The sequence below is a fragment of the Cebidichthys violaceus genome, unplaced genomic scaffold (genome assembly GCF_023349555.1).
Source record: "Cebidichthys violaceus isolate CVI_PGR_0920_01 unplaced genomic scaffold, fCebVio1.0.p SCAF_2, whole genome shotgun sequence".
Classification (NCBI taxonomy): Eukaryota; Metazoa; Chordata; class Actinopteri; order Perciformes; family Stichaeidae; genus Cebidichthys; species Cebidichthys violaceus.
Window position 1 is genome coordinate 4309044 of NW_027176372.1, and position 26708 is coordinate 4335751.

Consider the following 26708-nt stretch of genomic DNA (forward strand, 5'->3'; position numbering starts at 1 on the left):
TGAATATTGGCAGATAACAATGTCAGTAAAACTGTATTTCATACTGTGATGGTGAAGGTAAACTGTGTCATTAATCCGCGGTTCACATTTGTGCCGAACCGTGAGGGGCGATCTGTACGGATCACTGATCGACAGAGGTCCGTTACACCACTACCAAAGAATATATGTTGTTTGGTTTATACAGTGGAATCTACACGCTTCAGCAACACAAACCTCTAGCATAGTTATATTGCAATAATATAGTATTATTGTACAAATGTATATGAAAACATACATGTATGTGCCGTTTGAGACACATTTCTATAATTCAAATCCAAAATGGTGAAAACTCAAACAAAAAGATGAAGTAAAGAAGGTGTATATCATTTTATTAAATCATATTTGATCCACTTTGGCAGGACAGACGGTGAACACAGAGCATGAGAGAGTGGTGGGAATTGGTCTTTTACGTGAAAACTAACTAAACATTGGCAACATAACTTTTCTTCAGTATTGTCAGATTGTAGTGTGGATCATTCTTTGCAACATTGAACCTGATTCACATGTATTACTGCTTGACAGATCACTCATAGCAAAGCCCACTGACATGGTTTTAAATTGGTATCCATGTTTTGTTCTCCAAACCTCTTAAAGTGCACATATTTACAGTAGATACGGGAACTCAAAGCAGCACTTGGACTTTTCTGACAGAGAGCTGCAACTCCACTTGTTAAACTGCTGCTGCTGTGCTTCCGCACTTTGATGCTGTTGACTGTGTTCCTCATCATTGACCCTGTGTCCTTGTTTATCACTGCAGCACTGCAGAGCAGCAAACACCTCCTAGTTTCCCCAGAGGATACATCACTGATACTCATTTATTGGATCAAGTCAAATATTGGTCTATGATGTTGGTTAGATTTCGGAATCCACCAGCCACAGTGGCAGGTATACAAAAAAGTTCATTTCCAACCCTACCGATGAGTATTCAATACCTAGTATAGTTTGTAATCAATAATCATATTTAACCTGAATTAAATTAAAGTGCTGTGTTTTTAATTAGCCTCTAACTCTAAAGCTCAAGCTGTAGGAAGTGAAATTATTGTTCAGTGATTATAAATGATATCTTTAACCAGCTAATTCAGCCATCTGATTGTTTCTGATTACGCAATATCTTACTAATATGAGCAAACAAAAAAGAGGATAAAAATGCAAGTCTTTTTGTTGAGACCATGATGGACAATGATTCATAACCCTCATCCCTGAAGTGTTTGGGTGTGGTTTAGTTTCTGTCTACATTTGTTTGTTACTCCAAATCCAAATCCTTTAGTTGTTAATGGTTGAGAGGGAGACAGGGTGCTGAAGAGATTTGAATGGGATATTTCTGAGATGTCTGATTGCCTTCACAAATGGAGCGGAGCTGAGCAGCTCCCAGAGCTTCCTCCGGGCTCATAGTAGCCTCATAAAGGCTGCTTGGAATAGAACCAACAACTCTCAGCAGGAGAGACTCCGTGCATCCTGAAGCTGCTGGCTCTTATTCACGCACACTCAACAGTTGACCTCTGTGTGGACAGTGAGAGCTGAGGAAGCTGTTGGTCCTCTGGCTGCTGTGTATGTGTCTCTGTCTGTGTCTGTGTCTGTGTCTGTGCAGATAGACGGTGCTCCTTGACTTGTCTCTCTGCTCATTACATTTGGCCGTGAGTGTCAGATCTGTAACCATGATGGAATTGTGTAGGCTACATTAGAGCTGCAACAATTAGTCAATTTCTCAGTTGGTCGGTCTACATTTATGATTTCATCGTCTATTAAGGCAACACTTGAAAGCAATTATCCATTGTATTAACACTGTAAAAGTTCTTATTATTGTATTATAAACATACTAATAAGGAAAGGCAGCATGTGCTCTGAGCTGTCTGTAACTGATCCCTGTCTGTAGTGCAGCCTGCTGTGTGCACTCTGGCCATATGTGTGCGTAATCCAGACTTTGTATTTGCACTTACACACAGACGGAGCTGTTTTGTTCCAGTCATGGGCGAGTTAAGTTTGTCTTGTTTGAGGTGATAAAAGAGATTTTAGGAGAGAGGATGTGATATCGGGAGCTTTGGTCTTCTTCAAGGAAAAAATTGTGGGAAATATAATGTTCTCTCGGTGGAGCCACTGCGCTCAACATGGCAACCCACCCGACGTAACAGACAACGTGCTGTCAGACACGGCCACCACCAAAGAAGAACATTGTACTCTGGTGTGTGTTCTGGGAGGCGCGCTACGCTAAACTAGCTTAGCATGAAAACTAACAGAAGCACAAACACTACAAACTCCCCGCAGCGTTTAAGCAGCTGTTCCCTAATGTAGGGAACAGCTGCTTAAAGCACACCTGCTTTGTAAAAGGAAACAAAAGCCCAAACAGGGAATCAAATGTCCGAAGCACCGGCTGCTGCTCTGACAACAGACGGCCGAACCGTGGCTCCACTGTATTGTATTGAACCGAACCGAGAATTTTGTGAATCGTTAAACCCCTATTTGTTTTGTGTAAAAATGAAGCTCAACACCTACAAATACACTAACTGCAGAGTGCAGATACATGAATACACGCATGACGGAATGCTCATTAACGGACAATATGTAGTCAAAATCAATCCAGCAAAACTGCGGCGCTAAAACACGCATTCTGCCGCACACTGAAGAGCACGGGTCATTCAAATATTATTCACATCAGAGGGAACAATATTAACCATATCATAAAAACGACACCATAGACAAATGAACACAGTAGTAACGCTACTGCAGATGTAAAAACTAGTGCTGGGCAACGATTACAATTTTTAATCGCGGTTAATCGCATGATTTTCATTGTTATGCGCAAAGTTCAATAATGAATTCAAAAGTAGTGTTTTTGCACTTTTATTTTAAAAGTACTGCTATATGAACAAAAGTGCAATAACATTTGGTTTGCAAACACTTTAAACAAAATAAGGTGCTTTTTAACAGCAGTATTCCCTTTACACAGTAGCAGATATATGTCTGTGCTAAGTGTGCTTAATTCCCTCATTATGTGGTTGTTGTTATTAGGGCCCGAGCACCGACGTAGTCGGAGCGGAGGACCTATTGTTATTCTAATGTTTTTTATTATTATTATTATTATTATTATTATTATTATTATTATCGTACCAGTTTCATCGCAAAAAGGAGGTGCTTGGGATACTGGGAATCTTTTGAAATTTGGCACAAAATTCAATCGTGGTGAAAATTCCAGTATTATTGGGGTGTCCAATATTTGCATGACATTTTGGCTCGATAGCGCCCCCTACAGAGTAGCCCCAACTTTGGGTTTGACCTAGCTGTATGAAATTTGGTAGGTATGTGGAACGTGATGGGACGTACAAAAAAGTCAAAAGGAGGTATATCCTAAACCAAACAGGAAGTCGGCCATTTTGAATTTTATGACGTTTTTGGACCGTTTCAAGGCGCCGTACTTTAACGAACTCCTCCTAGAGATTAAACCCGATTGCCTTCAGATTTGGTCAGTATGCTCTTGAGACCTTGGCAGTGAAACGATACTCAAAGATCAAAAAGTTATCGAACTATGTGTCCGTGGCGTGGCGGCAAATAAACACCATTCGCCATGAAACAGGAAGTTGTTGTAACTCGGCTGTACATTGCCTAATCTGCTCCAAATTTCTCATATGTCATAACATCCTGACCCTGAACACATGTATATGACAATTTTGAATCATAGTAATAGCGCCACCTAGTGGCAACAGGAAGTCATAGGTTGTGTACTTTGACACCCTACTGCTCACAGATTAATCGGATCCTTCTCAAATTTTGTCACAAAAGCCTTAAGACCTTGATAATGCTTCATTGTGAAAATTGTAGGAAGTTGTCGAAGCATGGCGACGTGGCGGCTCTGCGAATTTCGATCCTTCGCCATGAACGAATAAACTGATGTAACTCGACTCCGCATCATCAGATCTTTACCAGATTTCACATGTTTGATTAAACTCCAGGCCTGAAGACATCTGCAAGCCAATTTTGAATCATAGTCATAGCGCCACCTACTGGCAACAGTAAGTTAAAGTCTTTATACTTTGGCTTGTTTCTCTTAGTTGGAAAATCAGATCAACATCAAATTTCTTCCACACAAATGTAAGAAGTTCATAATGCCAGTTCTCTAAGCTTTTGATGTTTCGTCGAACGCCGTTGCCGTGGTAACGCAGTCTTCGCCGTGAAAAACGATGGTCATTTGGAGAGGTTAAAAAAGCTCGAAACACAAGCAAACTTGACACACAGATCACAAGGCCAAAATGTAGTTCTATAATATGATTTTATTCAATCAGAGTGTTAAATCGGCTCAATAGCGCCCCCTACAAAATTTCGACGAAGCAGCCCTCGCAGTACGTTTCACATAGATTAACAACATTTGGTAGGCACATGTATCACATGTGGACTTAAATAAAAGTCTCTTGGGGCCATGCCCTAAACCCAACCGGAAGTCAGACATTTTGAATTTAGTCTGAATTTCTAGTGTCGTTTTTTCAATTTCCAGGTGCTCTACTTTAACGAACTCCTCCCAGGGAACTAATCAGATCAACTTAGAATTTGGTCAGAACAATCTAAAGACCTTTGTGATTACAAGTTACTCAAAGCTTGTTGTTTCGTGAAATGCCGTTGCCGTGGCGATGCATTCCTCGCCATGAAAAACAAAGGTGTTTTTGAGGGGCTAAACATACTCAAAACAAAATCAAACTTGTCACACACATTTAAAATCCTGAATGTAGTTATATGATGTGATTTTAATGCTTCAGAGTGGCAACTCGGCCCGATAGCGCCCCCTACAATATTTCGACGATGCAGCCCTCGCAGTACGTTTCACCTAGATGTATGAAATTAAGTAAGCAGGTGTATCACATGTAGACTTAAAAAAAAGTCTTAGGGGTCCATGCTCTAAACCCAACCGGAAGTCAGCCAATTTGAATTTTGTATGAATTTCTTGTGGTTTTATTTCCTTTTCCAGGTGCTGTACTACGAACTCCTCCTAGGGAAATAATCCGATCAGCTTAGAATTTGGTCAGAACAACCTAAAGACCTTAACGAAGTTACTAAAAGCTTGATGTTTCATCGGATAACATGGACTTGGTGTCGCGGCAATTTTACATGATTCGCCATCATCCATCAAGCTTTTGTAACTCAACCTTACTTTGTCAAAACTGCCCCAAACTTGACATGCTTGATTGCTGTCGTGATTTTAGGACATCTGCATGCCAATATTAACTCATAGTCATAGCGCCACCTACTGGCAACCACGGACGTAAACAGAATTCTATCATAACAGCGGCCCAAACAGGGTTTGTGGGCACACCATGAGAAAAAGACTTCTCTGATCTAAATATGTGCAAACTAAGATGCTTGGAGAACAAAAGTTAATCAACAGTGTTTTTCAAACCATGTCAGTGGGCATTAGTATAAATGATCTGTCCAGAGCTTCTACATGAGAATCAGGTTAAATGTTACAATGAATGCTTCACACTACAATCTAAAGTTACAGAAGAGCTTAAAATGAAAACAGTGTCAAATTAAAGTGTTCAAGTGAAAACAAATGACACTGCTGTTCTGTTAACTTTCATGTAAGTCCAAATACAATCAGTAGGACACTGCAGGGAGTTGAACTCCATCCCAGTAACCTGACAGTCTGTTATGTTACAAATACTGAAGCACATTCACACGTTCATTTTCTTAATGATCTTAACAGGCTTACATTTATAATTGTATCGGAGGTACACTCAAAACATTTGAGGCTTAAGACCTGGCAACATGGTCTTGCTATGCTGCTGGTCGACGCAGGAAATATCATCTAACTTGTGCATGCAGTGTATGATGGTCACAGAAATGCATTGCCGCATCAACCAGAGTCCTGCCAGTACCCTCGACGTGTGTGACGTTGCGAGGGCCCGATCAATGCTGCTTGCAGCTTTAATTGTTAATATGTCTGACATTAGCTACGAGAGATTTTCGGTTTAAAAATATATGAATTTAAATGGCTTGTAATTACTTTTGTTTGGGTCAAATGAAGAACTATAAACAGATGATTATTCCATCTTTTTAATTTTTATTTCTCATGCCCTATCTCTAGATTACCATCTGCGAGTAACCACTTAACCTATTAACCTACCAATAGGGCTGCAGGGTGGAGAAGTGGCTAGCACTCTCACCTCGGGAGGGGTGTGGAGTTTGCATGTTCTCCTCTTGTTAGCGTGGGTTCCCTGCTCCCACAGACATGCTTGGGTTCATTAATTACTCGTAGGTGTGCAGTTGTCTGTCTCTGTGTGTCAGCACTGCTATAGTCTGGCGACTTGTCCATGACCTGTCCATGACCTGTCTGTCGCCCTATGTCAGCTGGGATTGGCTCCAGCCCCACCGTGACCCTGAGAATGATAAGCGGTTACTCATAATGGATGGATTACCATCTAATTGACATTTGTATATTGATTATATGAATATAAACTAAAGGAACAGACCACTTCGCTATTTACTGAATTTGATTGATGTTTCAAATGTTGTTCAAATACGCTTTCAGTTACTGACCTGTGTATAATCCAGATACACTTTAATGCAGTACAATATTGGATACAAAATATAGTTAGTATAGTAGCTCAGATTAAAGTTAGCTACAGCCTAAAACAGTATTGCGTTCTTTACACATACAGTAACATCAGCAGTGCAAATAGGCTACTAAGACACAGCTTGGTGCTGCTTTCAGTGCATTTCCTTATTATTAACAGGCCTAATATCAAAACAAAATATAAATGCTAAATTAGTGTTGGGCAGCGATTCAAATTTGTAATCGCGATTAATCGCATGATTTTCTGTGATTAATCACGATTAATCGCATTGTTATGCACAAAGTTCAATAATGAATTCAAAAGTAGTGTATTGCACACTTTTATTTTAAAAGTACTGCTATATGAACAAAAGTGCAATAACATTTGGTTTGCAAACACTTTAAACAAATAAGGTGCTTTTTAACAGCAGTATTCCCTTTACACAGTAGCAGTTATATTGTGTGTATTAAGTGTGCTGACTTTATTTGAAACGTTCCACTGCTGTGCAACATGAATAAAATGTCTGTCTTCTGTTTTCATTACAGTCAGAGCATGTGAATGCAGCTCCCACTGTTCATCAATATAATGCACTGTAACTCCGAGGTGATGATGGTTATCCAGCGATGTACTTTTCATACAACTCGTGTGTTCTTCTTGTGATGGTGCGTCTTGAGGGAGGCTCATACGTTCCGTCATTCGTTGCGATCCTAAGAACGTTCCTCAGAGCGACATCTTCCACAATACTAATCGGCCTGCAGTTTGTATCTATCCACTTCTGTGGCATTTGTTAACTTGTCTTGCTTTTGTTTATCTATACTTCTCCCACACGCTGCATCCAACGTAGTCTGCCGAAGACTCACTCCACCGTTTGTTTGTTTGGGTGATTTGCTGGCATCAACGGTGTGTATTGCATTAAAAAAAAAATGTGTTAATGCGCGATAAAATAATTGCCGGCGTTAATTAATTAATGCGTTAAGGCGATAATAACGTGTTAACTGTCCTCGATGGACCGGTCTCTGCTGGAGGATCTGGGTCTGACCTTGGTGGACCGGTCTCTGCTGGAGGATCTGGGTCTGACCTCGGTGGACCGGTCTCTGCTGGAGGATCTGGGTCTGTCCACGGTGGACCGGTATCTGCTGGAGTCTGAGCTGAAGGAGTTTCTGGTGAACCTGCATGATTTCATCTGATTTCACCAGAATCCGACCCGGAGGCTCCGATGACGAGCGTTAAGAATAACTCTATAGAAACAGACATTCTTCTCTCTGATGGTCTCTGTACTAATGGAGGTCTGATAGAGGATCAGGATTAAATTGAGACTGTTTCATAACCAGTTATAAGTTCCTCACAGTTACTTTAATAAAAAACATCTCATATCTCTAAAGTTGTACCATAGCAGTTTGCGCATCATGAAGCCAAGTCTCAGAGACTGCTATTAATCTTTGATTTTGATTTTGTACAATATTGGGTCAAACTATGTTGGATGTCTGACAGTTTATGCTCTATGTAGATACATAAACTGACACATAATCTGTATGTTAATAGTAATTGAAATGATCCAGCTCACACAAGGAATATAATCCCATTAGTGTTTCACTCATGTTTACCTCTGAAATACAGCTCCAGTGCTCTGGAAGCATGTAAAGCTGCACATGCTGAGGTTGTGAACTCCTTAACCCTCGCTGTGCTGCAGCCGCTGGCAGCTGGACTAGTGTCTCTCTCTCTCTCTCTCTCTCTCTCTCTCTCTCTCTCTCTCTCTCTCTCTCTCTCTCTCTCTCTCTCTCTCTCTCTCTCTCTCTCTCTCTCTCTCTCTGATGTAATGGAGGCTCCTCTCCTGTAATGCAATCGTAGCGCCTCCTGTTCTCTGTTTGCTGAGTTATGCTCAGGGCAGCTACACACACACAAAAGCTCCAAATGTATTTTTCCCTCACCATCTTGCCCTGTTTCTTCTCTCACACTCTCACATCAATTCTCACAATTTACATCCTCTCTCTTTTCTCACACATACACACACACACACACACACACACACACACACACACACACACACACACACACACACACTCCTGACTCTTGACCAATCAGATGGTCCAAATCCTTGGCCTGGTTTAGAAGGGCTGGGCCCCTGCAGTCCTGGGCTTGCAGCGGCTGTGGCTATTTTAGTCCACTTTCTCTGTCCCTGTCTATCACACGCACACACACACACACACACACACACACACACACACAGTAGTAACATAATGCATATGACACAGTTATAAGTCTGACCATGATAGCAATTATAAAGTCAAATGTCAGGGCTCAACACTAACATTTGGAAGCTGTTACATTAGCAGCATTAGCATTTAGTTGACGAAACTGAAAAGGTGGTTGCCATTTTTAGTCACCTTATATTTTGAGTAATTACTGTATGTTTTTATGCAGTTATATGACAGATGAATAATGACAATGTGACATATGTTGTACATGCTTTGCAGTATCATTTTCTGTCGAGATACTTCACAAATTTCCTCTTTGCTTTTTGTTCAGGTTCATCTGGACCTTTTTCAGGTGAATCGGTTTCTTTGTGATGTTGTCGGTTTAGTCGAACTAGCCAAAGTTTGAGACGCTCATTCCATATTCTTCACACTATTGTCATGCACAAAGGTACATGTAATGTAGATTAAAGCAGATTGTATTTTTAGTGATTTGGGTGAACTGACTTTAAGCCTGATCCCCCTCAGAGACTTGGTGTCCTATGCTGTTGTAAAGCAGCTGTCTACCATGTGTGTTTGAGGAGTAGTCTGACCAGTCGAGCATGTGGGTGTGTTCGTGTTTGACCTTAGATGGCTTAAAGGGGACATATCATGCTCATTTTCAGGATCATACTTGTATTTTGGTTCCTACTAGACTGTTTTTATGCTTTAATGTTTAAAAACATATTTCTCATACTGTCTGAAAATACCTGCATTCTGAAACGCTCCATTTTAGCACATTTCAAAGGAATTGCGTTGCTAGGCAACAGCTTGGGTCCATGTTGACTCTCTGTCAGTGGATGTCATTCACATGCACTGCAACCGGAAATAAACTGGGACACATTTAGGGGCTGATCACACTAAGACGCGTCGCTTGAAAAAGGCCTTGGCAAAGCAGGTCAGCCAAAACAGCGTGGAAATGGATAATGCGCTAGCTCACTGCAGCCAACATCAACCATGACAACATGACATATGAATTCCCCCTTCCCTCTCTCATACGCTTGAACTCTCTCACAGACCAACAGCTAACTAGCTAGCTATTCCTTCCACATCTCATGATAAAAGCCATGTTGTGGATGATTTTATCAAGCAAGTCTCGGAGTGCGTCCCAAGTCTCTTAAATTGCGTCCACATTTCCCTCACCTGCGTCTTTTCCCCACCCTTAGAAACCATACGAGGAGAGAGGAAACAAGGACATACTGTATGTTTTAAGAAAAATTTGACATGGGTCGAATATCCATTTCTGATGACAGTGGCACGTCTGTCATTACAGTTATATTCACACACAAACAAAAGCCTGCAGACTCTGTTCCGACACTTTACTTGTATTTACATTTCTATCATTTAATGCAGGCCAAGATAAAGTCTATAAATGAAGAGCTACTTACACAAAACAAATAAAAGCCATTCTTAAAATGAATAAACCAACACCAGTATGATTCATATTCCCTGGATTGCACACAAAGAGAAAGTTAAGAGAGAAAATTAATAAAAACTGAAATACGTTTTTGGAAATGAACACTTCAATTTCCTTCAAATCAATCAAATCAATGTGTTGACTAACTACCGGCAGTAACTCAAAGTTTATTTTAGAAGAAGGTACCAGGCCTAAATAAGTGTTGGATAGACAGCAGATTTAATTACTAATATAGTATTATTAGTTTTAATTTTATATAGTATAAAAAGATGTCTCTAAACTCAGTGGTTTATGCAAATACCATCTATGACATGCTCCAGCAAGAGCAGAAGCATTCAAGGCTGAAGAGAGCAGAAGTGCACTATGCTGTCCTGTGCTTACTAGAGCTGGACACTGAACCAACACATGCACAGCTCAAGCCCCTTGTGCAACTCCTTTTTGAGTTCTTTGGTGGTCAGAAGAACCTCATGGCTGACTGAAGGCTGGAGAGACAGTCCATCAAGGCCCTATTGAGGATTGTGCCATCAAAGAACACACGAGGCTGGTCACATGAGGTGCTTTTATTAATCACCATCTACTGGTTGGCACTCAGCTTAGCTTACAATGAGGTGTGTTTCATGTCCGGTGCCCTTCGCCAATCTGAACCGCCAGATGGTTTGTTACACAGAACCACCTGAGAAGCTATCATTGTAAACAGTTTGGAAAAGGATAGACACTTGGCTGATGTTGGGATAAACTATCTGTCAATCACCTTTTGCCAAAGCCAGTTGTGGAGAGAAGCCTTCAGTTCTGATATTTGCTCTTCTTTCAATGAAGAAATATTCTCCGGTTCTGGTATAAGTAATGCTATTGCAGCATCTAAGCTAACATCTTAAGGAGCCGCTATTGTTGTTTTGTACAAACGGTCACCACTCGGTAGCTCCTCACTAGGGTTGGGTACCGAAAACCGGTGCCAATATTGAAATACTGCCACTGGTGGCCTAAAACGGACGTTACAGCCAACATAAGCATCACCTCACTATACGTCTGATTTCAGTGCTTCCTTTCGGTGCCTGAGCCGACTGAAATACGTTCGGTGCTTCCTTTCGGTGCCAAGGCAAATATGCTCATATTTCTGCAAAAGAATTGCTGAAGTTTATTTATATTTATTTAAGTATACTGTAAACTGTTGTTAACAGTTAATATATTTGTAAAAAAAGGTTTGAAGCTGTAGTTTTGAAGCCAAGTGTTTTGTATGTATTTATATTTATAGTATACTTCAAACAGTTAATATATTGTTAAATTTGAAGAAAACAAATTGCCTTGGCAATAAAAAAAAGCCTTTCTTTAATGTCGTCAATTGTCGTTTTGTGTGTTTGTTTTTTTAAAGTATCGGTTAAGGCACCGTTTAGGCACCGGTATCGTTTAAGCACCGGTATCAGAAAAAACCCAAACGATACCCATCCCTACTCCTCACGGGATGCTGGTTGGTCTCTGGACTGGCTTGCCTGACACAAACGCATTACTTAAAGCCTGACGAGGTGGATTTTTGTGATCCTCCAATCCTTGCATGATCTTGTGACATCACGAGAATCCAGCTACCTCCTCAGGAGGTCATCAAACTGCCCACCGTTAGCGCATTGGATGGGGTTGGACAAGCATTTGCATGGCTGGCCAACAGCCCAGGGCCCCACGGCCAGGATTACCTCAACAGAGAGCTCACATCATCCATACAATTGCAGGCAGTATATGATAAGGGCCTCTTAAATAACACCTTTGTGGGGTATCCTGGTTTCGACTAAGACAACAGAGTCCTGAAGAAAATCGGTATATACAAATAGACTCTGTATCCTCCCTCAGGTGAGGCTAAAGTTAATATTTAATTTAGCCTCATCTGAGATGTTAATACATCAATCCATCATTTCCTAAAAATCTATATTCACTAGTGGTTACCCAGGGCCTTTCTCAATACACAAGTATATTGAGAAAGGCCCCCTCTCTCTGCAGAATACTTCATTTTGGGTGATGGTGGCTACCAAGGTGGCTTTGGCATGTTGAAGACTTGGTGGAGATCAGTGTTATTCTCGTCTTTTTTCCTTTGGCATCATCCTCAAAAGGAAATCAACAAACATGGAGTTTTTTGTCATTATTCCACTTTGTTCCCAGCATATCCTTACCTGTGTACTTATTGCCAGCCACTAAAACGAAGCTGGTATTGTTTTCACCTTATTAGACAATTATTTATCGTCTTTTTACAACAGGGTTGTGCTACAAAATGCAGTTTGTAGCTCTTTTTTACTATACAACAAACGAAACAGTTTGTGTGAAGGGTGAAGGATGGTATAAGGTTCCTCAGAGCCAGGGGAAAGAAGCTGTTCTGATGTCTAGTGGATCAGCAGCTGATACCTCTGTATCTCTTGCCAAATGGCAGCAGGGTGAACGGACTGTGGGTAGGGTGGGTATTGTCTTTTTATATCCTTTGGGCTCTTTGCAGGCACCTCTTATCACCAATTCCCCTAATGCTTCGTATGGTTGCCAGTGTTATTCTGGTAATAGCCCTGAGGGCTCCCGGTGCTAAACACTAGAGTAGAGGGGATGTGGCTGCCAATCCCAACTGCCTGGGGTCTGTTTGGGAGGAAGTCTAATTACCATTTGCAGAATGCGGTACTTAAGCCCAGAGGGCTTAGTTTACCGATCAATTTATGGGGGAGATATTTTAAAGATATTTCATGAGCTATTTTCAAGGTGAGTGAGGGCTGAGTGGAGAGCAGTGGAGATGGCATCTGTGGATCTGTTGGCTCTGTAGGCAAACTGGTGAAGGTCCAGGTTTGCTTGGAAGTTTGTTTTTGAGGTGCTGGAGAACCAATTTCTAAAAGCAAATAATCAGAATGGAGGTGAGTGCCACAGGGGGATAGTCATTCCCTCGATCATCCCGCTTCCGATCACATTTGGTTTGGCCGGTCTGCCTGAGTGATCGAATATTTTGTGGGTGGTGATTGTCTTAAGACGAGGATTGGATTAATTAATCCTCATACTTTCTTTTCCGATGCTGATGAGTGTATTGTTGTCATTAATGTGCCGAAGTCTATGAGAGCTACCGGCCGCCGCATCTGCAAACGCCAAATTAGTGGTTATTTTGACCATGGTTGATGACACGTTGTAGTCCTTTCCTGCAGTCAAGCTCACGCAAGTAACGTGAGGGGAAAATTTGCTATGCATTTGGTTTAGCACAGCATTATTTTTATATAGGCTATTTGATTCATAAGAGTCTCACATGTGTGAGAAAGAGAACCTCAATGTGATTACTTACAATAAGCAACAAACATAATAATTACAGCACATAAACAGTGGGTACATGGACAATGGTGATAGTGCGACATTGCCTTGATTAACACACAATGTACATCTCTTTGTAACGGCAAACAGATGTAAAACAAAAAAAGATGTTAAATTACCCCCAGGCCTACTGGGCTGTATGTGCCTTTCCTGTGAAGAGGTGGTCTTTCTTTGTCTTTGTCCGTCTCTGTTAAATGAGACATATTTCATACGTGTCAGTAAAGAAGTAGCTGAAGCCATGCCACACTCGCATAACATGCAGAGCAATTATTGATGTTTAATGTATGGTTTACCCTTCATCAGTGACAGTTTGGTTCTTGAAATGAGCCGCTGAACATAAAATGTGTCCACCACGTGAATGCTGGTACTTTTGTTGTTATCGTAACGTTCCATGTTATGAACAAACATGTTAGAGTGTGCTGTCATGCCATAAGTTAACGGGTTGTGGATGAAATAAACGCAAACACCTGTTGCATTAACCTCATATTCTAATTCTAAGCGTAAAATACCAGGCACTTACACTTGTACTGTTTTCAGCCATCTTCTTTAAGTTGTCCAGATGTAGATTTGAGGCAGGATGGCTTTTAAGCTGAATGACCTTTGTGAAGGCTGCTTTCGTGTATCCCCGCTCATGGCTCCTTAGAGATCCCTCCTCACTCCTCAGAGCAGTAATTAGAGCTTTGAGACGGCCTTCAGGATGGCAGACCAGAATGACTTCCAGTTCAAGTGAGGAAATATCAAATAACAGACTTGAACCCTTGGACACCAGCATCCATTGATATCATGGTTGTACAAGTTAGTTCCCAGTCATCGACTTGAGATACAAAATAATCTCTGTGGATCTATTCAGAGAGTCATGTATGTAGATCAATTTGAGACTGGAACAAGCCCATTACAAGAGGAGTGTAACTTCAAAGAACTTTAGTAAGTGAAGTGCAAAACATATGCTTCAGCTTTAAGACTGATCAACCAAGGATTACAGTCCTCCGACACCCTAAAGAGGGTTTTCATTGTGGTTTTCACTGAACTGCAAAAAAAAAGGAATTTTATTATAGTCGTCATATGCATTAGGTACATATATATGAAATGTAACTTATGTAACTAATCCCTAGCTCATTAGGAGCAGTGGGCTGTTGGGTTAGGGGTTTAGTGTCTTGCTCAGGGACACTTCGGCACAGGACTCGTAGCAGTCAAGGATTGAACCGGCCTGTGCTGAGTCCTTGTGGTCTGGTCTGGTCTGTTTTGATGGTCACTGGAGTTCCTGGCTGTTGTCCTCCTGAATTCAGGCACCAGCGTCCCTTTTTGTTGTTGTGTTGTTAACCCATTTGGACTGAGAGGACAGGCTATGTAGTGGAGGCACACAACTTTGTGAATATGTTTGCATTTTATATAGAACTGTGGATTTGCTTTGGACACAATCATTTATGTCATAGGGTGTTTTTCAATAAGCTAACATGTCTCCTTAAATCAGAGGTAGCCAACACGGTGCCCGGGGGCACCTGGTCGCCCGCAGGGACCACGTGAGTCGCCTGCAAGGCATGTTCTAAAAATAGCACTAGTCACCATGGAGCTCCATCTAGAAGTTGTAGTTGCTGTTCTTTTTTAATCGAAAACGTTTGCATTAATGTAGATATTAAAAGGACAAGGGCGCCACACCGCACTAGGTTTTCAGGTTCTGAATGGCGGGTGCATCCCGTTGGCGCCGGACGCGCGGCCCCAGACGCCCCCACTGCGAGCGCACCCCGTCATCAGGTCCGTCAGTCCTCGGAACAGGCCGCGTGGGTGGCGGGGGTAGAGGCGAGGCAACGCAGTCCGACCGAAAAGGCCCCGACTAGAGGTTTGAACGCGGGCGCCCGAAGACGCTTGCGCACCTCGGAGGGTTGGATCCCCTCCCCCCCCGGCTATAGACGAGACTTTTTACTAGTTTCTTCGTGGAGAAAAAGGTACCATTAGACAAGCTGGTGACTACAGACGGGGCTCCCGCCATGACGGGTCGGCATGCAGGCTTCCTTACGCAATGCAAAGGTGACCCAGACTTCCCAAAATTTGGTGATTAGTACTAATGTTATAGGATTCATTTCAAAATGTGAAAGAGTTGATTTTTTTTAATCTCACATAACCGATAATTTGTATAAACATGGGACAGACTTCATGATTTGTTCAAAAATGTTACAAAGGTAGTGGTTAGTACAAAGGAGACATGATGTGAAGATATGACAGTTAATGATTTCCTAAAAAATGTTAGAAGTGATAATTTGTACAAAAATATAACAGGTGTGATTTTGAACAAAATACACAATCATTGTTAATAATTATTGTGAGGAATAATTAACATTGACATGTGATCAGACAGTCTCTTCACATATATTATTATTATTAAAAGGTGATCTGTGCAACTTTGTTATTCAGGAAGTTTGTATCAAACAAGTGGCCCTTCGTACTACTCAGTAGCCTTGAAGTAGCTCTCACTTTCAAAAAGGTTGGTGACCCCTGCCTTAAATCCTTTCCTTTCCTTGGCGAAGAAGAGACACAAGGAGAGATGAGTCAAGGCAACAGGCATTTCAAAAATGAGTAACCCTCCCATCAGAGTCGTCATTGTAGAGCAACGTCCATTAGATATGACGTGTGACACAGCTGCATCTGTCCATTGTGTTGTTATACTACTGTATTTTATGATATCTGTCAGCACAGTGTTCTTGACAACATATATATTTGTACTTTTTTATTCAATTCCCAACTAGGCATAATGTGACAAGTATGTACTGACGTCATACATTTAGTTAACACACACACACACACACACACACACACACACACACACAAACAAACTGTTGCAACTTTAATACACACTGGTGTTCCAGCTGTAACATATCTTTTATCTGTGGATTAGGTTGAGACTTGTTCATGTTGACCAATCAGATGTCAGTCTGACTCAACAGATGTGGACTGCTGAGAGAAAAGCAGCTTTCTGATGGGATTCTCTAACATGGCCGCCTTCATCTGGTGGTATCCAAACAAATAATCAGGTTCAGAGATGCTTCATGTTGACGGTGTTCAAACATGAAGGAATGTAAGGGATATAGTTTGTGTCATATTTGTAGCTCAAAAGGCCTCGGTGTGCTTCAAAGAAACCGGGTCATGTGATGTGTCTGGATGGGTTGCTATGAATTTGTTTTACAGATTTCCTCCCAGAGTACAAATTGTCACTAACAGTTTTATCCTTTTCGCCAATCACCTGTGCACCTTCAAATGTCCGCAATTTGTTTATTTGCAGCTGCCACATGGACCAGTTTGAAACATTTCAAGAGGCATTCTGTACAGTGTCGAGTTTTATGACAATGTCAGGATTATTTATCGCAGAGGATACTGATTTAGATTTAGTTATACATTTGATAGCTAATTTATTTATTTCATTACTTTTAAATTAAATTTAGGAAGGGGTATTTATATTTTTTATTTGATATTTATCTATTTAATTTCTGAATTATATATACAATATATGTATACATATATTATATATAAATATGTATTATTGTATATGTATACATATACCCTCTGAGGCAAATTTGTGAATTGTGATTTTGGGCTATACAAAATAAATTGAATACGTATGTACAGTTGTGGTCAAAAGTTTACATACACTTGTAAAGAACATAATGTCATGGCTCTCTTGAGTTTCCAGTTATTTCTACAACTCTGATTTTTCTCTGATAGAGTGATTGGAACAGATACTTCTTTGTCACAAAAAACATTCATGAAGTTTGGTTCTTTCATGACTTTATTATGGGTTAACAGAAAAAGTGACAAAATCTGCTGGGTCAAAAATATACATACAGCAACATGAATTAGCAATTTTGATGACTTAGAAAGTTGTGTCAATGAAATGAGCTTCATAGCATGGCCTCTTAACTTCTTGTGAGTGATTATCAGCTGGTGACTTCTCTGAGGCCATTTAAATAGGGCTCATTGGATACAAACGCCCGCAAACGCTACAATGGGAAAGTCAAAGGAGCTCAGCATGGATCTGAAAAAGCGAATCATTGACTTGAACAAGTCAGGAAAGTCACTTGGAGCCATTTCAAAGCAGCTGCAGGTCCCAAGAGCAACAGTGCAAACAATTGTTTGTAAGTATAAAGTGCATGGCACTGTTTTGTCACTGCCACGATCAAGAAGAAAACGCAAGCTATCACCTGCTGCTGAGAGAAAATTGGTCAGGAGGGTGAAGAGTCAACCGAGAACCACCAAAAAGCAGATCTGCCAAGAATTAGAAGCTGCTGGAACACAGGTGTCAGTGTCCACAGTCAAGCGTGTTTTGCATCTCCATGGACTGAGAGGCTGCCGTGCAAGAAGGAAGCCCTTGCTCCAAAAGCGGCACCTTAAGGCTCGACTGAAGTTTGCTGCTGATCACATGGACAAAGATAAGACCTTCTGGAGGAAAGTTCTGTGGTCAGACGAAACAAAAATCGAGCTGTTTGGCCACAATGCCCAGCAATATGTTTGGAGGAGAAAAGGTGAGGCCTTTAACCCCAAGAACACCATGCCTACCGTCAAGCGCGGTGGTGGTAGTATTATGCTGTGGGGCTGTTTTGCTGCCAATGGAACTGGTGCTTTACAGAGAGTAAATGGGATCATGAAGAAGGAGGATTACCTTCAAATTCTTCAAGATAACCTAAAATCATCAGCCCAAAGGTTGGGTCTTGGGCGCAGTTGGGTGTTCCAACAGGACAATGACCCCAAACACACATCAAAAGTGGTAATGGAATGGCTAAATCAGGCTAGAATTAGGGTTTTAGAATGGCCTTCCCAAAGTCCTGACTTAAATCCCATTGAGAACATGTGGACAATGCTGAAGAAACAAGTCCATGTCAGAAAGCCATCAAATTTAACTGAACTGCACCAATTCTGTGAAGAGGAGTGGTCAAAGATTCAACGAGAAGCTTGCCAGAAGCTTGTGGATGGCTACCAAAAGCGCCTAATTGAAGTGAAAATGGCCAAGGGACATGTAACCAAATATTAGCACTGCTGTATGTATATTTTTGACCCAGCAGATTTGATCACTTTTTCTGTTAACCCATAATAAAGTCATGAAAGAACCAAACTTCATGAATGTTTTTTGTGACAAAGAAGTATCTGTTCCAATCACTCTATCAGAGAAAAATCAGAGTTGTAGAAATAACTGGAAACTCAAGAGAGCCATGACATTATGTTCTTTACAAGTGTATGTAAACTTTTGACCACAACTGTATATATGTGTGTGTGTGTGTGTGTGTGTGTGTGTGTGTGTGTGTGTGTGTGTGTGTGTGTGTGTGTGTGTGTGTGTGTGTACTTACATACATATGTATTTATATATGTAAGTATATATGTATATAGTATATAATCTAATATATATTCTATTATTGTAAATCTATGAATTGAATTGAATATGAATTGATTTGATTCATTGTCTATTGTATTAATCTAATTCTGAATCTTCCAGTCTTCGGTAGTTTTCAGCCTGAATGGCTGTTGGACCATCCGATATGTTCTCTGACGCACTAGGAAAGCCTCACAGAGCCCCGAGCTTGGCTATAGAGTCTTTTGTTCACTTCTTTTTGAGTGGGTGTTCCAAATATATTCTGTCTTCGTAAAATACTGTGATTCCCATCTCAACCTTCCTGTCTCCATTTTGAAAGAGAAACAACCACAGCTAGTTTGCTAAGAAGCTACATGCTAATGATGGAAACTGGCAAAAGGGTCATTTTGTATAAGGCAGGACATTTTCCACGTACCGAATCGATAACTGTGGTTCGTTGTGCTCAAGAGGTAAATACAACTCTGTGAGTAATTATCACTTCACTGTCTTATTCAAAAAAACTTTTTAGCAAGCATTGCAGTCTTCAAATGTCCTTGTTCAGCTACCTCAGGTCTTGTCCAAACTGCTGTAAACAACAGATTTCAATGCTGCAAAATAAATTCACATTTCACATATCCCAGGAACCCTTTAAGGCAACATCATTTAAACACTGACCGTGTTGACATGCTCCCTTGCTGTACTGCTGTGTAGCTGTTTGTGGATTTGAATGCTTTACTTGCTTTTTGAACTGATACAGCATGCTATGGGAGTCGTGGGAGGTGCAAATCAGGGCCCCTGAAAAGAAAAGAAGGGGAAACAACCCCCCCCCTCTTTTCACCTCTTTCTCTCTCTTGTGAACTGTTTCACCCCAACAGTCCACCCCAGCTCAACAAGTCCCAACCAGCTTGTTCCTCAGAGCTGTCTTTTCACATGCTAATCACTTTCACATTACCACAGACATGTCTGCCGGCCTTTTTCTAACGCTCAGTACACCACTGTGTTCTTCTACCAGCCTGCTGTATCTGCCTCTGGTTTTTGTAGCGTTTACGTCTTCTGTCCCTCGGCACTTCTCTGATTCACTGGCTACTTAAAGATGCCCTCTCGGTTTCTGTTATAGTGGCCAAATGGCCCTTACAAAGCCTGCATGTTTCTACCAGCTGACAGCTGAGCACCGTAACAAAATCTGATGGTGTATGTAAAAATGTTATGGTTATATATTTTGGAAAATGTGCCTATTTGCTTTTTGACAGTGAGATGTTCAGATTGACTCAAATAGAAATTCTAAATCAAGCAGGGCTGAAATCTTAAGGAGTGTGACTTTAAGTACAGCTGGAGACATGATATGGTTAGCCTAGCTTAGCATAAAGAAACAGCTAGCCTGGCACCTACCAACACCTCTAAAGCTCAACATGTTGTAAATCATTTGTTTAATCTATACACAAACAGAAATGTCAAGTCAACACTTTGTGGTTTTAGGGGGGAGTTACACGCTGGCAGACGGTTTACTGTTGAATGTTGTACAGATTGTAAAGCCCTCTGAGGCAAATCTGTGATTTGTGATATACAGACTATACAAATAAATGTAATTGAATGAAAGACCTGGAATAAGGTCTGTTGTCAACACAAGCTTAACAAATGTTAACGTTTTGTTCCCCATCATAAAATACAGTGTGAATATTTTGAGGCTTTTACGTGTCTTAAAAATGCGGTTGCTAGTAAGTGTCTAAATGAGACTACTTAACATCATCATGCCGACGAGTCATGATGTCATCGACATGCCATCACTAGTCCCCCTTTAGTTTAGTGGTGCTGACGTGAAGTCATGTGACCGTGGTGGAGTTCCTTTATGGCCATACGTTAGCTTTTTATTGCTGTTGATTGCTTTCATGCCTCAAAAATCATAGAAGTGGTGTTCATTGTGAAGATTATCTATGTGTGCGTATCGTAAATGTTTGTAATTCTGAAATAATCCAAAATCAAATGGGAAACTCATTGCTTTTTGTTGAGAAAACCAGCTTATACTAACTTCAGAGGTTGGCCTACAAAACTGCGTCATCCCTGCAGCATTCTCTCTCTCTCTCTCTCTCTCTCTGTCTATATCTATATATCTATATCTATATAGATATATGTGTGTGTGTGTGTGTATAGATATACATGTGTAGAACTACTACTTCAACTTCCTTGTAATGATAATATACTGTAACTCCACTGCTATATTTATATAAGCAATCGTTTCATAGTGTGTGTGCGTGTGTCCTACATCCAGCTTTAGTGTTCTAACTGGGTCACACCAGAACCCAGCTGCAGTACTGCAACACCGGCTAAGAGAGCATGTGCACACACACACACACACACACACACACACACACACACACACACACACACTCAGAGTGTTGCGGAGATGTACGTAGCAGAGCAGAGACAGGCTACAGAGATCTTGAAAGGGAAGAGACTGTGGAGACTGTGTGTGTGCGTGCGTGTGCGTGTGCGTGTGCGTGTGTGTGTGTGATAGCCACAAAGAGCAACTGGGGATGCGTTGTCATGGCAACCCTCTTGGCAGCCCGCCCACAAGCTTGTATGTCTGTGGGCATCACACAGTGAGGGAGGGGAGAAAAAGCACGGGTGCAGAGTGAGGCGGTGTGTGATTGGTCACACCCCCTTGTCTTTGTTTGGCGCAAGGGATTGTGGGAAGCTCTTGACTGAATGCTCATTTGTGTGTGTGTGTGAGTGGGAAAAGAGAGAAGGAGGGGGACTGTGTGTGCGTGCGTGCGTGTGAGACCAGAGGAGGACGCCTGTGTGTGTGTGTGTGTGTGTGTGTGTGTGTGTGTGTGTGTGTGTGTGTGTGTGTGTGTGTGTGTGTAAGAGAGAGGGGAGGGGGAGGAGCAGAATGTGTGTGTGAGAGAGAGAGGAGGATGAGCTAGTGTGTGTGTGTGTGTGTGAGAGAGGGAAAGAGAGAAAGAGAGCTGCGCTACCATCTGAAGCTCTACTAGGCTTTTTAAACCGGATTCTATTTGTTTTTTTTACAAAAGGAGTGGATTACTATCAGCCAAGGTTTGAATCTGCCTGTCACACACTGTCTGTCTGTCTCACTGTCTGTTTGTCTGTCTCACTGTTTCATTGGCTAGCCTGTTAGCAGCAGCTGCTAGTTAGCATTAGCAGCATAGCGTCACAGAGAGAGAGAGAGACACACAGAGAGAGAGACACACACATACACACACACACACACACACACACACACACACACACAGAGAGAGAGAGAGAGAGAAAGATACAGTGATAGAAGAATGGATGCAGACATATTGTAAGAGAGATAGATACTGGAGGTTTACAGAAAGCAAGAGAAATGGAAGGATGGATGGAGGGAGGGAGAAATGGAGAGTGAGGGAGGGAGTGCATGACAAAAGGAGGGGGTGTGGTTTAGTGCTGTGGACAAAGGAGGCTGGCTGATTGTTTACTACCACTGCAGTGAGAGAGACATGGACGATCAATGTTCCATCATCCTCCCTCTATCACACACTCTTTTGATTCACACAGCTGCTCCCCTCTTTCATCCTCTCCTCTGCATCACAGTTTTCTCTCATAATCTTTCTCCCCCTCCGTATCATTTTCTCCCCCTCCTCTCCTGACTAGCTCTCTCTCTCCCTCTCTCTGTTTTTTTGGACAGTGTAGTAGTAATGGAGTGAGCGGGGCTGTAAGCTAACAGCTGCGACTACAAAATGGCTCTTCTTTACCTCAAACTCGGGGATTCCGTCGGCAGGACTGGATCAGCAACGCTCATGCTGATGCAGCTCGTGAAAACTCAACAGTCCACACTGATGACTTGTGTGTTTGTAATGACAAAGTGTATTCTGTCTCCATGTATGTGAGCTAGCCGCCTGCTACGTGACTTGGTCAGTGTGTGCATTCTTCACCTGCAGTAAGAGGGGAAGGAAGCAGCAGTAGTAGTCCTGGTGAAAAGCAGTGGTGCTAACATGTAACAGCAGCACAATTTGTGAAACCGCTACTACAGCAAGCAAATATTGTAGTACTGGTGGTGGTAGTTGTTCTTTGGGTTTTAGAGTATTCAGCATTCTTTTACAACTTGGGTCCTATTTTGTTCAGTGAAAGGGAAACAGATTTTACTCAACAAGATCGATTTGTTTTGGCTACTTATAATACAATATAATGTCCCGATTGATAATTGACATGCTCAAAGAAGTTTTGGGATCGACATTGATAAATAGACAAATAAAACTCACAAAATGTCAAGGAAGACAATTTCTTTACAGCTAAACCGAAAACATACAACGTTGCACCTTCTGAATACAAGTTTCTCTCTTACACCAAACTGAGACAGGGTTAATTGACTTGTTAACTCGTCGTCAAACATCTTGGTCTTTCCACTGTTTCAACAATCAGCTAATGAATCCTAAATTCTCTATCTAAGATGTGGAAATATGCCATCTCTACCCGCTGTATCGCTCTGCCGTGCCGACTGCTCTGCTGCAGCGACTCTTCTGGTGGCCTTCACGTCTTTAGAAGCAGACCATTAAATAAGCAAACAATGACGAAAATCTACCCCAAAATCCCAATGCTGGTCTCGGTTGTCTTTCCCAGTTTGTCTTAGGGCACCTGGAGAAGGTCTCCAGCACACCGTTGTCCCAGTGAGGAGGACAACTTTCTTGCATAGCTCGCTCTCTTGGTGTTGCTGTCGGTGACAGCATCCAACAAAAACTGCAGGCGCTTACATTTGTTACCAGTTGGTGTTTATTCTTGGCAGCTCAGGTTCTGGAGGTCCCTGTCGACCATAAGCTCCCCGCTGCAGCCTGGAGCGCCCTCTCCGGCCAAAACACTGTACACTTTAAAAATCCTTCTCCATAACCTTCTCTGCACGCATCGCTGCGTGTTTGACTGACATCTCGAAGTGGATGACGACACACCACCTCAAGCTCAACCTAGACAAAACCGAGCTACTGTTCCTCCCGGGGAAAGGTTGTCCGCACCGGGACCTGTCCATCACCATTGATGATACCGTGGTGACGCCAACTCGGACTGCGAGGAACCTGGGTGTGACCCTGGATGACCAACTGTCATTCTCGGCAAACATTTCATCCGTCACACGCTCCTGCAGATTCCTGCTCTACAACATCAGGAGGATTCGTCCCTTCCTGACTGACGAGACGGTGCAGGTTCTCATCCAGGTTCTTGTCATCTCCCGCCTGGACTACTGCAACTCTCTACTCGCCGGAGCCCCGGCGACGGCCATCAGACCTCTGGAGCTTGTCCAGAAAGCCGCAGCTCGCCTGGTGTTCAATCGCCCCAAGTTCTCCCACACAACTTCCTTTCTCCGTTCTCTACGCTGGCTACCTATAAGAGCTCGGTGGGAATGAACTTCCCACTGACGTCAGGACAGCGGAGTCGCTGCCCATCTTTCGGCGCAGGCTGAAAACCCACCTCTTCAGGAAGTGCTACCCTGAGCCTTCCACTTAGCACTTATTGTTTTCATACCAGCTTGTTGCACTTATTGTATTCGTATTACTTATAGCACTAACTGTTTTTCTTGTTTCTTCACTGTACTTTGGCTCTGAGTTATGCTCTGCTTCATGCTCTTAGATGCTTGTTTGGAAAAGGAAATGTACTTATGACTTCTGGTGACTAGTAGTTCTTTTGATTACCAATGTTGAATGCACTTATTGTAAGTCGCTTTGGATAAAAGCGTCTGCTAAATGACTAATGTAATGTAATATTTTGGGATGCCATTTTTGCTGTTGGAAACATAGCAAGTTTGCAATACAAGCAAAGACAACAAGGACATTTTTGAGTAGGAGTACCAAAGCTGAAGTGGCACTCTGTAGTTCGACATTGCCTTGATGATATGATCAGTGCTATCTGAACTCACCCATGGATCATTCAGAAGCACAATCATACATTCTGTGCAGATGCTGGGTAGCAATTATCTGCAGAGGGACAAAATAGTCCCTGTACACTGCTGTCTCATCTTTAGTTCTTCCTTTGCTCTACACGGGTCGGTTTCAGTCTGGGTCCGTTGACACTCGGCAGATATAATCATATAGTGAGTGACATGTAGATTCTAATCTTAAATCTTCATATCCAGTCAGTGCCAGTCGTTCTTATTAGGATTTTCTGAGGCATGTTTGATATTTGCAACTGACATCAGCGACAAATGACGTTACTTGTATGTCGGAGACATTTACCTGTAAATATACAGCTATTTTAAAATAAAGTCTCACCTCCAGTTCCCCTGTAGGCTCTGCAGTCCTACACGCCTCTCCATCCTGGATCTCATCAAAACTCTTGCCCTCATTTCATTTTGTTCATGTTTTTTTTTCAAACATAGATGCTGGTAGGCGTCCATGTTGTTTTGGTATGAGAACATGAAACTGTTCCCTCCTATTTGCAGGATTTGCAGGGTTGTCTACCTCCAGAACTCCAGCTGTTACTGACCAGTGGTTCAGGCTACATCCACACTAATACATTTCTGTTTTGAAACAGGGTTTTAAAATGAAAACGATCTCCGTCCACACAGATGTTTCAGCATCGTTTTAGAAATGATCTCCGTCCAGACTAACACGTCTGAAAACGAATATCAAATGACCATTCACGTATACTGGGCATGTGGGTGCCGGTGTAAACAGGAAGTAGATTGGTTGCTTAGTTACAGAAAATATGACTGTATTACAGTACTGGAGGGCATTTATGCTTTTGTTCGTTTACAGTTTCTTTGTTAACTTCACAATAGTTGTGAAGAACAAAATAAGCATCCAGCATCCACCTGTCCATTGCTCTCCTCAAAGCCGCTAACCGTGACTTCAGACGTCCGCTCCATGGGTCTGATAATGCCACTGGATACGCCACTCACTAATCGTATCCAATAACAGCCGCTTCCTCTGCATGTTGGCAGTAGTATAATTATGAAATGCTGAATTTAACTGGACAACAGCTGCTAGTATAAACAAGAAGGTCAGCAACGCCTGTAATCTGTTATATATGTTGAAATAACCTGGTAGACGGTTGGTAATCAAGGCTTTTCTTGTTTGTTTTAATCCAGCGGCGTGACGAATCAGGGAAAACCCAATCAAGTAGCGAACGCCGGTGTCTGCGTCATCGTTTTCAAAGGTCTCTGGTTCTGCGCCTATCCACACTACCACACAAGTCCGGAGTTTTCAAACTAACACGGCATCGCTAGAGTTTTCAAACTTGTTCGCTCTAAAACTCCGGAGTAGTTTGGACGCTCAGTGTAAACGTAGCAAAAGATATGCATTTCAAAATGGTGACGCTCCTAACTGATTGTCAAAAACTAAAAAAAATATTGAAGTTGGTGCAAACGATCTTCATGTGTGGCATGTCCAGTCTCCAGCTAATCTTCAGCAACGCTAGCTGCAGTTGGGCACAGCAATGCTTTGAGCTAAATTCCAACATTAGCATGTTAACATGGAAAACAATGTTAACGCACTGATGTTTGGCAGGTTTAATGTGTGCCATGCACATCATCTGGGTGTGTTGCTTACATTTGCTAATTGCTAATCTGTTGCATGCAAACATTTGCTAATTAACACGAAGCACAAAGTATTGCTTAGGCTAATGGGAATGTCACCAGTTTTGCAGGATTTTGTTAATAATCCAAAGTATTGGACATATTAAAAGTGTTGGTGCTGGATCAAAGTAATGAGATCATTATCTTTATTAAAATGAATCATGAATGGGTCAGAAATGTCTGTACCAAATATCATGGCAGTCAATCCAATAGTAGTGGTGATTTCTGTCTAAATGGTGGACAGAAAGACAGACAGACAGACAGACAGACAGACAAAACCATTGTTAGAGGCACGTTGTCATGG

The 26708-nt window shown here is 41.8% G+C and overlaps 1 protein-coding gene across 3 annotated transcripts in view; it reads left to right on the plus strand.

Annotated features, from left to right (window-relative positions):
* The window catches only part of LOC137875153 (storkhead-box protein 2-like), a 73534-nt gene that overhangs the window by 20400 nt on the left and 26426 nt on the right, over positions 1 to 26708 (plus strand). Inside the window, exon 1 of one of the 3 annotated variants that reach the window (XM_068714153.1) lies at positions 21624 to 21921. The exons of the other annotated variants lie outside the window; for them this stretch is intronic. The gene's annotated coding sequence lies outside the window, so the exon portion shown is untranslated. Of the gene's footprint in view, positions 1 to 21623; positions 21922 to 26708 lie in introns of those variants that run through there. 3 annotated transcript variants of the gene reach the window in all.